The sequence below is a fragment of the Myotis davidii genome, unplaced genomic scaffold (assembly GCF_000327345.1).
Source record: "Myotis davidii unplaced genomic scaffold, ASM32734v1 scaffold214, whole genome shotgun sequence".
NCBI classification, from domain to species: domain Eukaryota; kingdom Metazoa; phylum Chordata; class Mammalia; order Chiroptera; family Vespertilionidae; genus Myotis; species Myotis davidii.
In genome coordinates this window covers 1,604,936-1,615,650 of record NW_006285782.1, presented here as the reverse complement: position 1 = coordinate 1,615,650, position 10,715 = coordinate 1,604,936, and the positions used below count along the sequence as shown (strand labels likewise).

The 10,715-nt window shown below is 48.8% G+C and overlaps 1 long non-coding RNA gene across 1 annotated transcript; it reads left to right on the top strand.

Annotated features, from left to right (window-relative positions):
• The first annotated feature begins 5,059 nt into the window (after positions 1 to 5,059).
• LOC107181983 lies at positions 5,060 to 6,562 on the top strand. The gene is made up of 2 exons (XR_001512701.1): positions 5,060 to 5,376; positions 6,371 to 6,562. It is a non-coding gene; the product is annotated as an uncharacterized LOC107181983 (long non-coding RNA).
• The last annotated feature ends 4,153 nt before the right edge of the window (positions 6,563 to 10,715 follow it).

Below are 10,715 nucleotides of genomic sequence, written 5' to 3'. Positions count from 1 at the left end.
CTCTCCTCCTCCTCCTCCTCCTCCTCCTCCTCAGAGGCCACAGGCCTGCCTGTCTCTGGCTGAACTCGTGTTTTCATGGTCTGGGTGTGGCTCCCACACATGAAAAGGAAAAAAGCAAGACATTTGTGTCTTATTTCCTTTGGCAAAGTAGGAGCCCAGGTTCTCTTTGTTTCAAAACGGGGCCTCAGCAGTTTCCTGAAGGCATTTGGGGGGCAGCCTCCTGGGTTCCCCAGGGTGCGCTGCGGGAGGCCAGGCCTGCCAGTGGCTCTTTAGGAAATGCTGTGACATCTGACCGACTTAATTCTCCCCCATAAATAAAAACAGCTTTACCAGCAGAAATACAACACCACGTGACTGCAATATCGAGCTGACAGCTTGGGTCCCACCGCCTTCACACACAGCAGGCTGCTGCAACAGGCTGTCTCAACGCTTCCATTAATATTAACTTGCTAACTGTTCACTTGCTTTGTTATTTATTAGCCCTTTGCTAGAGATGATCCAGCTAGGAACAAAGGTCAAAAAAAAAATGTTTAGAGGGAGGAAAAAAATCCTTAAAAAAATGAGAAAATGCTTGTACCTTGGAACCCTTCCGCACTTGTTTTTATTGGTGGGACTCCACAGTCAAGTTCACAGGAGGCTAAGGGTCATGGACCCAAAGCAGAGTGGAAGACAAACAGCACCAGACGCCAGGGATGCCTCCGGCCGTGGCCTCGGTCCTGCGCCACCTCTGCTGCGGTCATGACGGAGGCTCCCAGGCCCTCTTCTCCTGAACACCCACCATCCCACCTGGTGGCCCCATTAACCATGCATTTTTGGATGATTTCCAGAGTCACATGCCAGGGAACCAGTTACACGAGGGCAAACCAGGGGCCTGCTTTCACTGGGCTTGTGCTCTAGCTGGGGTGAAAAATACCCAACGCATATTAATACACACACACACACACACATTTAATTTCAGACAGGAGCGAAGAGGGAGAGACAGAAACATGGATGAGAGAGAATCATTGATTGGCTGCCTCCTGCACGCTCCCCACTGGGAATCGAACCTGCAACCCGGGCATGTGCCCTGACTGGGAATTGAACTGTGACCTCCTGGTTCATAGGTCTGTGCTCAACCACTGAGCCAAACCAGTTGGGCACAAACACATATTTAAAGAAAATAATAATTATAACTTCTGAAAACGTTGGGAAGTCATAAACAGGATGAAATGGAGACACTGGCAGGAGGAAGTGGCAAGTCTAGACCAGGGGTCAGGGGAGCCTGGGGGTATGAAAGGCCATCCGTGGGCCAAGGGAAGAGCCTCCTGGGAGGAGAGAGCAATTGTGATAAACATGCTGCCGGGAGAGGAACAGGCTGCAGGCCAGGGGGGCTGAGCCCAATGAAGAAGGGACCAGAAGAAACTGGGCAGGTGAGTGGGGCCCAAATCCCCAGGGGCCTTGTCGGCCAAGGTGGGAGGTTTGGATTTTGTCCTCTGACTCATAGGCCCCCAGGGGGTGGGGCTGAAAATGCAGACACAGGTGAAAAGGGAAGAAGCCAGACAGACGCTGAGGGGGAGGCGAGGAGCAATGCGGGGGTTACTTGGGACCCTGCTGCCACCAGCCTTGCTGGGAAGACCAAGGCCTGTCCATGCACTTTGTACCTAACAGTCAAAGAAAAGTGGGGACAAAGGCAAAGAATAATATAGTCACGTAGACCTTGACCTTAATTTTTGCAAAGATATTTGAGAGGGGGCAGGAAGGGAGGCTAAGGTTTTCATGAACTCCACCTCCATCCCACACAAGAGGATGTTGCTCTTTCCTGTGAGCTTCAGATGCACGTGAAATGGCTTCTGAGCAAGTGCAGAATACGCAGAGAGAGCAGGTGCTAAGGGGCCACCCCGCACCCCTCAGGCCAGCATTGGGGAACCTCAGAAACTGACTTTCCCCGCTCACTGCGGCTCTGCTTCCCGGAGGAAGGGATGCCCGAGGACGGGCAGGGCCAGAAAGTTCCTTCTTCTCTGGCCAGGGCCTCGCTGTGAGAACGCCCCTCCCTCCTGCTGCCAAGTGGACAAAAGCGCTGGGATCTGGGGGTCACCTCCCAGTGTCTCCTGAGGCCTAGGGGTGGGCTGAGAAAGTGAATTCATCTATCGGGACCCACACCACGGAGGCTGCCCCAGTGGCGGGGCCTGTCACAAATCCAAATCTAGGTCAACACTTGGGGAAACACCTGTCACAGAGACCTAGCAGGCCCCAGCCACAGTCCTGCACCTCAGCACTGGCTCGGTGAGGAGATTCCCCCACAACCAGCCCTGCCGGTCTCCGTGGCTTCCTCTCACTCCATACAACTCGCTCTTGCCAGCACCCCGCAGGAAGAGGCTCCCCTGCTGCGGGGTGCTGGGCGGGTGAACGTGGGGGCGCTGGGAGGGTGAATGTGGGGGCGCTGGGAGGGTGGCGGGGTACCCCCACCCCCACCCCCCATACTTTCCCTAGGCGTCTCTTCCAGCCGCTGGCCCTGAGTCGTATCCTTTTGTACTAAATGGATTGTTTTGCTTTCACTAAAGGAATGCGCACACTGGTTACTAAACGGCGTTGTTTCTTGAACTGTGACCTCCTCTGAGCGCTGAGGCAGCGCCCCCGCACAGCCCGGCAGAAGCTCAGATGCGGATGAGAACGTACTCTCCGCAGATTGAAGACTCAGCCGAAAACATTTATCGGCCCGCCCGGTGTTTTTGCCGCCCCTGTGTGCATAGGAATTTGTTCATAGTTTTTTTTTTAAACTATAGTCTGGCCCTCCAACGGTCTGAGGGACAGTGAACTGGCCCCCTGTTTAAAAAGTTTGAGGATCCTAAAAGTAGACAAGAAATATAAAGGGGTATTTGAGATATTTGACAAAAGAAGGAATGCAAAACAGTAGAGCACGGTAAACACCTTCTCTGTCCTCTCCAAGTGTGTGTGTGGGGGGGTGGTGGGAGGGGCTCCTCCACCAAGCAGTTCTCTGGATGCCCTACAATTTAACTTAATTCTGACACCATCTACCTGGAGCTGGCCTCAGATCCCACAGTTAAGGGCTTGCTTCCACAAGGACCACCCTCCACTTCAGGATGCTAACCTCAGGTCTAGATCATCACCTGTGTTTCTGACTGACTGGTTATAATTGGGAGGTTACTAGGTTACTGGTTTATTATAAAAGGATACAACTCAGGACCCGCCAGTGGAAGAGACACCTAGGGAAGGTCTGGGAGCGGGGGGTGAGCAGGGGGGTGGAGGTAGCAGGCCCCTCTCCCAGCACCTCCCCAACCCTGTGCTGCAGGGATCATGAAGGTTTCATAACACAGGCAGGACTGAGTAGATCATCGCCCTCAGTGAGACTCGGTCTCCAGCCACTCACCTCCCTGAGGTCAGGGTGGGGCTGAAAGCTACAGCTCTCTAATCACATGCTTGCTTTCTCCTGCAACCTGGGGCTTTCCAGAAGTCATCCCGTTAACGGAAATGCAGATGTGGTTTAAAGGGCTTGCTATGGATAAGACACTGTTATATTATGATCACTTAAGAAATCCCAAAAGTTTTTAGGAGCTCTGAGCCAGGAATGGGGACAAAGAACAAATATGTATTTATTAGAAATCACTGTATCACATTAACTGACATAAAAAGGTCTATACCTTAGGCCATGTAGTCAAAGATATGCCCAGGAAAACAACCTATGTACTCCATCAAAACAGCCAATAAAAACACTTGATCCCAAGATGCAGTAAAACGGCATTCTCATACAATGGCTGTGGAGGTGAAATTCTTACAAACTTTCTGGAAGCAATTTGGCAATATGCATTAAAAATCCTAAAAACAGTCACATCTTTTGGCCAAGTAATTCCACTTACAAGTCTATCTTAAGGCAGCAGTCACAAATGCAATCAATGACTCCGATCCAGGAATGCTCATCAGAGTATTATTTAGACAAAAAATGGAAAGCAATGTGGAAGCCCAACCTCAGAATTAAATGACATATCAAGATGATGAAACTCTATGCAACCTTTAGAAAAACCAGATATATCTAGATAGTGGCATTATAGGCAGTTGTTCTTTTTGCATTAATGATAGTTCCAGAACTATGTTATATTTATAAAAAAGTGAAGCAATAAAACAAGCAACTAACTCAGTATTCAGATCAGGGAGGAAGCTGGAAAGAACGGTGAGAAGAGGGAACACTTGCTGAGTGAACCGAGACCATCACGTGAACTGACTCAGAGGCCCAGGACTTCAGGAGGGACGGGGCACAGGGAACAAATACGAAAAAATGTACTTGTCATGAGGGAGGAAGGAAAGAAGGGGTCTCACATATGCATGCATTTTCCTTTTTTCAAAGAACTTTTTCATCTTACAGGTGAAGAAGATAATGAAAGTTATTAGAGAAAGAGCCCATATTAAAAAACAAAAACCTTTGCGGATGTCGCCAACAGATCTAAAACCCCACATGAATTTCCATAAGGAATGAGAAGCCATGGCACCCAATCACACAGGCACTGAGAATCTCTTAGACCCTATGATATCCTTTCTGAGTCAGGAACACAGGTTGACAAGCTTAATCCACAGCGTGTATGTTTAGGCTCTTCGAACAATCCACCTCCCCGGCCACGGGCATTAGTGCAGACTGTGTGCAGGCCCCTGCTGCCCGCGGTCATCCCCGCGTTTCTACCCAGTGCTACTGGCGTTGCCCTCACCATGTCCTAGGCCAGAGAGACCCAGGGTGATGCTGCAGGGAGGACGGAGAGCAGAGAGCACGGGGTAATCAGACACGGGGGAGGAAGGTGGCAGACACTGACAGCCGATGCTTTCGCATGCCCACGGCTAGAATGTGAGAGGTCTCAGGGGTAAGAAAACAAACTCATCTTGCACGGAGAGGCAGGCTGGGCAATCGAGGGTGCCGGGAGGGCAGGTACTCACCGAAAGGAGATGCAGAGCCCACAGAAACGCTCCTAAACCGGAGGAGGAGGAGCTCAGGTGCGGGTTGTTCTTTCTCGCTGGCTTGCTCGTGTCAGGCCCCGGGCCCCAGGACAGGACGTGTCAGGCCCCAGGAGCGGGACGAGGTGTGGGGCAGGCAGACCAGGCAGAGCTGCCCGCATTTGCACTGGTACCTCGCAGAGTAAACAGTTCTCTGAACTTCGGCCCACTCCTGAGGTCACCAGCAGCTGATTTCACTTTCGTTTCTTCACTGACTCTTGTTGGCCCCTGACTTCTCGGAAAGAAGGCTGTAAACAATGCTGTCCTGCTCTCTACCCAAACTGGAGCTGGTCAGCCCACTGGCTTCAAGACCAGATAAGTGTCTTGATTGTATCACACAACAATTCCAGGAAAGACACGGGCCAACACACTCTCCAATCTCTGAGTGATTTAAACTGCAAGGTAAACACAACCAGAAGTCAGTTAGAAGGGACTTCTGAGCCAGGTCCAAGCCACCGGACCCACTGGGAAGCAGTTATGCCATCTGGGCCCCTGCTTTTCAGAAATCAGCTTTGTGATGCCTGGCTTCTCTGGACACAGCATTCTCGCCGGTTGTTTAGGTCTATGCTGGGCAGCTGGGCAGCTCTTTTACAATCAGGGAACGAGACTTTCATGTTTGAAATCATAGGGACCCTGAGCCAGAGTTTTACAAACTGCTTGCTTTGCTCACATGACCATTTGGAAATTCCAAGTGGGGTTAAGCTTAGTTATTATCTAGTAATAGTGCTGAGTCCTTCAGGGTTTCTCTGCCCCTCCCTCCCCAAAATGAGTTCTTTGATCTGCTACATTTTCCCCTCTTTGAAGTTCTTTTCAGCTCAAAAACTAGAAAGAGGTGATGTGACCCAACAGAAAGCAAGAATAGAGGCCTTGGCGTCGGGGAGCTCTGTGAGAAATTAGCAAATTATTTAATCTCTCTGGGTTAAAGGACATTGAAAACGAAAGCAGGACTACTTTGCACAGCTGTTGTGGAAATGGGAGATAATGTATGAGCACAGTACGGGACTGGGCACGTAGTAACCGTAGCTATTATTATTAAAAGCAACATTTCTAAATATCTGTCTTAGCCTTCATGGTAATGTCTTCAAGCCAGAGGCAGAATTAACATTTGATACTAATATAAACTATTACTCTGCAAACAGATCACTGGTGAGTGAAGGGACACAATATAGAAGAGAGAGGAACATATATTTTAAAAACGTATTCAAAGTTATAATGCATATTAGTTTAAGGGTCAAATATTCTCTGAAGTTTATTATGAAAATCAGCCACCCACACTCTGTATTGTTTTTGTCTCAGAGATAAGTACTTTCGCCTATTTTAACTGATTGCTTAGGTAGAGACCTCAATTCTCTAAATAACATGCTTTTATTGGTACTTCTTGATTTTTCCCTTTCAGGTGTAATCTACTGACTCTCACCTGTAGAAGATAAAGATTTAGCATTCTTCTCCCCGACTCCATGTTCCACAAGTATAAGTCCTTTTCCCTCCTGCTTCCAAACTGGTTATAATTTCGTGTAAATCAATACTCAGTGTCTACAACACTGTGACTATGTAAATACTATATGCAGCAGCTGAGCCATGTGGAAAACGATGAGTTCTTTTTCTTTCCTGCATAACTTTCTGTCTGCCTTGGAGATAATTACCTTACTTTTTTTTGTTTGTTTGATTTTCAATGTACTTTACACTAACCCAACCCTCAAATCTTCATCAGATCTTTTTTGAGAAAGTTCTGGTGCATCGTTTTTGATCTCTTCCTGGGAAAGGCTGCCCGGTGCCTCCCCGCCTGCTCCAGGCTGGGCCAGGGCCGTGCCACCTGACACAGCCGCCACCTGGAACCTCACTCACGTCTGGGCTTCCCTCTGCCTCCTCCTGTTGGACCACCTATTTCCAGCATCCAAGGCTTTTCTTGACTTATTTTTTTCTACCTTTAAACACTATTTATCAAAACTAGATGAGAGTATAGAATTTCAGGCTAAATAGTTTGCCTTATCGTTTTGAAAGCCCTGTTCCACTCCATCTCGCTTTCACGTTCTCGGTGAGAAGCTTAAAGCCATTTTGCTTTCTACTTTCCAAAAGAGCCTCCCCTCCTATTGTCATCCTTGCAGCTTTTTCTTAAAAAATAAAGACGATTGTTATTTCAGTGGATTTTAGAGAAGGAGCCAAATTAAGTGTGTGTCCTTTGCCATTTTTAAATGGAAATTTAAAAAATATATTTTTTACCTGTAGGGGGGGCTATTTTTGTCTAACAAGTTCCCTCTGGCAACACAGCTGGCCTCTGGTTACGCCCGTGGCTCTTACCAAGCTGTTAGCCTCCTCTGAGTTGTGTAACCAAAATCTCCACTGCTTTTGACAACACCCTCAGCTACCGCCGTTTACCCAGGCAGCTCGGTTTTTGGAGCCTCCTTGGTGTTTGCCTCTCCTCCTGGGCAAATACCTGAGCCTGGTGTGCAGCTGCGGGCTGAGAAAGTGAGCGGCTCCTCCCGGCGACACTTCTGCTTTTGAAGCCTGGTGCTGAGCCGCAGCGGCCTCCGGCCTTCCAGCCGCCTCTCCCTCCACGGAACCTCCACCCTGTGACCACGCTCGGACAAAGAACAGGGCCAGTGCCCATGGCAATGACTCTGGGAAGAGCCCTTGCCTTGGGGCTGGGGGGAAGGAGGGAGGGAGGCCCTGGCTTCCTGGCTGTGCTGGCCTGGCCTTTAGCCTCTGCAGCCAGAGTAGGGGCTGAGAAATGCTAGCAGCTGCCCCTCCCGGGGAGACACTGCAGCCCTTGACTGGGGAGGATGGGGGATTGTGATCCCTGTGTCCTTGGCCACATGCTATAGACTTGCTCTCACTGACTTAGATTTTCTTGAATGAAAGTTTCTTCATATGTTGTATGTCCTTAGGACAATTTTTTTTAAACCAGCTATGGTATTCTTGCTGGGCAGTGGGTGGACAGTGCCTCAAGCTGCCTTCCTGGACGTGACCTCTGCCCCTTTATTATTTTTCACAGGGAAAAGTTTTGACTGCATAACATCGAAAGACTTGCAAAGCAAAGGATATCACAAACAGATCTAAAACGACAAACTTCATAAAATTGTAAAATAAGAAACAATGGTTGTAAATTTCCAGTCCCTTACATTAATCTATGAATTTCTAATTTAACTAAGAAAAATGCTGACAGATTCAACCAGGGATGTCTTTATTGAGATAAATTGAGGTAAAGGTTTATTGAGGTAAATATTAAGCTACTTTTATCGATTTCTAATAATATATATATTAAAGGTATTTTTTTTTTGCTGCAAATATCTCCTTTTAGTTTCAGGTTTTATGAAACATCAATGGTGGTTAAAAATAATAGTAAAAACACAATACTTATGTCATCTAATTCTGGGTGCCTGATGAAACAGAAATAAAGCATCACAATTAGATTAAAATCATCTATATTTAAAAACACTCTTAGGAATTAAAATTCTATCAAACATCAATAAGAGCAAACAAAGAATACAATTAAGTAACAGCAGTTGAGGGAAATCTAAATTACTTTTAAAGAGAGAAAACACAGATGTCTGACCTGAACCTGCAGGTGACCCTGACTGCTGTGGCCTCAGATATCACTCTCCTGCCTTCCGGGCCGGCTGCCACCCCTGCCTGCTCCTCTCTAGTGAGCGGGTAAATCCATGCCTGCAGCAGGGCTTCCGTCAGAGATTTCAGGGGCTCCTTCATCATTACCGCCTGTTTCATTCATGTGTATTACCTTTCAAGAATCTCCCCCGCCCCATTCAGATCCCACACTTCCTATCCCCCATCTGCTGGGGAAAGCAGGCTTGGGCTCCCCCATAGATGAGTGTTTTCATCCAAACCATCCATTATTTCCCTCTAAAGTTCCGCTTTTCTTTCAGAGATGCCTTCGGCATTAGTCAGTGGGATTGGGATTTCGACGCACCTTTGACTGATGTCTGTCCTTGACGATGAGCCACGATGGCCTTGATGACAGGTGACTTGAGGGCGTTATAGGCTGTGTAAACTCGTTAATCTTTCACCAACGTAACCATATTCTTCAACCTGGGCAGAAAAGCATTTGGCTGGTTCAGGGAAGGTCTGGGAGCCCATGCTGGCCGGCTAACATCCAGTGGCCGGCTACCACCACAGAGCACCGCCCCAGCGCAAGCCGGACAGGTGCCTTTGTGGCGGGTGAAGGCCTACAAGGGCACTGCGCTTGGCCACTGGCTGTTAGTACCCAGGGCCATGCTGCCCGCTTGGAACCCCGTGGACTGCTGGGCTTCCAACGCAAACAATGCCTGGCAACCAGGCCAGCCATCAGTGGGCAGGGCCAGGGAGGCCTGGCTGAAGGAAACAGTCCCCTCTGTGCTGTTCCCGGCGGCACACTAGGGAGTGGTATTATCTGTGCATTGGGGGCAACATAAAAGGCCAGTTGCAGGCAGAGACTGGTCCACGAGCTCTGGCTGCTCTAGGGCCAGCTGCCCCTATACAGCACTGGGGACCGACAGGAGTGCCAGCCCCTCCCATAATGGTGAGGCAGGCTGCAGTTGAGGACTCCCATGCCCCAGCTCCTGGGTGAGGCTCCTCCTCTGGTCTGTTTTCCTCGGGAGCACGGAGGGCGGGTCCTGCTCACAGAGTTACAGGGAGTCCCGACCTGTCAGAGCCTGTGCTTGGTCAGCGCAGACAAGCTGAGTCAGAGACATGGCCTCACCAAGGTATTTATTACCTCACAGATAGGGACTCCGTGGTAAGAGACATCAAGAGGGACTGTCGCTGTCTTACCATTTCACATCTTTCCAGGGGAGCGTGATCAGTCCGGCGTTCTCCGAGGGCGTGGCTTGGAGACCTGGCTCCTGTCCCAGGGTGTGGCCCTGTCATCCTCAGCACACAGCTATCTTTAGAACAGGGGTTACCATCCAGATGGGACTGTAGCATTCTACCAGTGGATTTGCCATGTTGTTTCTTTGAAAAAAAAAACCCTCACTCTCCTAGTGTCTCTCCAGGAGACTCAGGCCCAGGCCCACAGCCATGAACAATCCCCACCCCCCCGCACACACAGCCTCCAGGAGAAGGGATGGTGTCAGCAGAGGCTGGTCTGGGGACCATGGGGACCACGGTTTGGGTCAATGGTCTGCCTATGAATGTGGAGAACAGAGGCTCTTACCAGGCTTGGTGGTGAGGAGTGAAGATGGCCAAACTATTAACAAAGGGATCATTGTTCCTTTGTTTATAATTTATTTCAGAGAGAAATTGCCAATTAAGAGTTTATGTTTCTGAAAAGAACAAATTCAGCCATAGTAAAGATCTACGTTTTTTGGGGGGAAAAGACGACTTAAGAAGCAGACTCCTTTTATGTGTAGAAAGGGTGCTCACCCCTCTGCCGTAAAGATGAGACAACTTTTTTTGGTGGTGGTGGCAGATCATTATTTTAAAGCTTAATTAGAAGAGACCAATTTAGTGACCTCAGGATAACAGCCGATAAGTTAGTGTATGTCTTTCATTTCACCTTATAAACGCCCTTCTGCCTTGTCAGTAGCATTGATGCCAATGCCAGACCCCAGGCTGCGCCAGGCATCATGGTTGCCGTGTGTGGGGAGCCAAAGACAATGCAGAAGCTGGGTCACGGCTGCCAGATGGGGTCGTAGCAGATACTCAGTCCTCCTTTCACAGTAGCCTCAATCTTTTGCTTTTTTCCTTCTGCTGGACATAGAATTTAAGGTTGCCAACACCATATTGTGTTTTTTTCTTAAAAAATATTT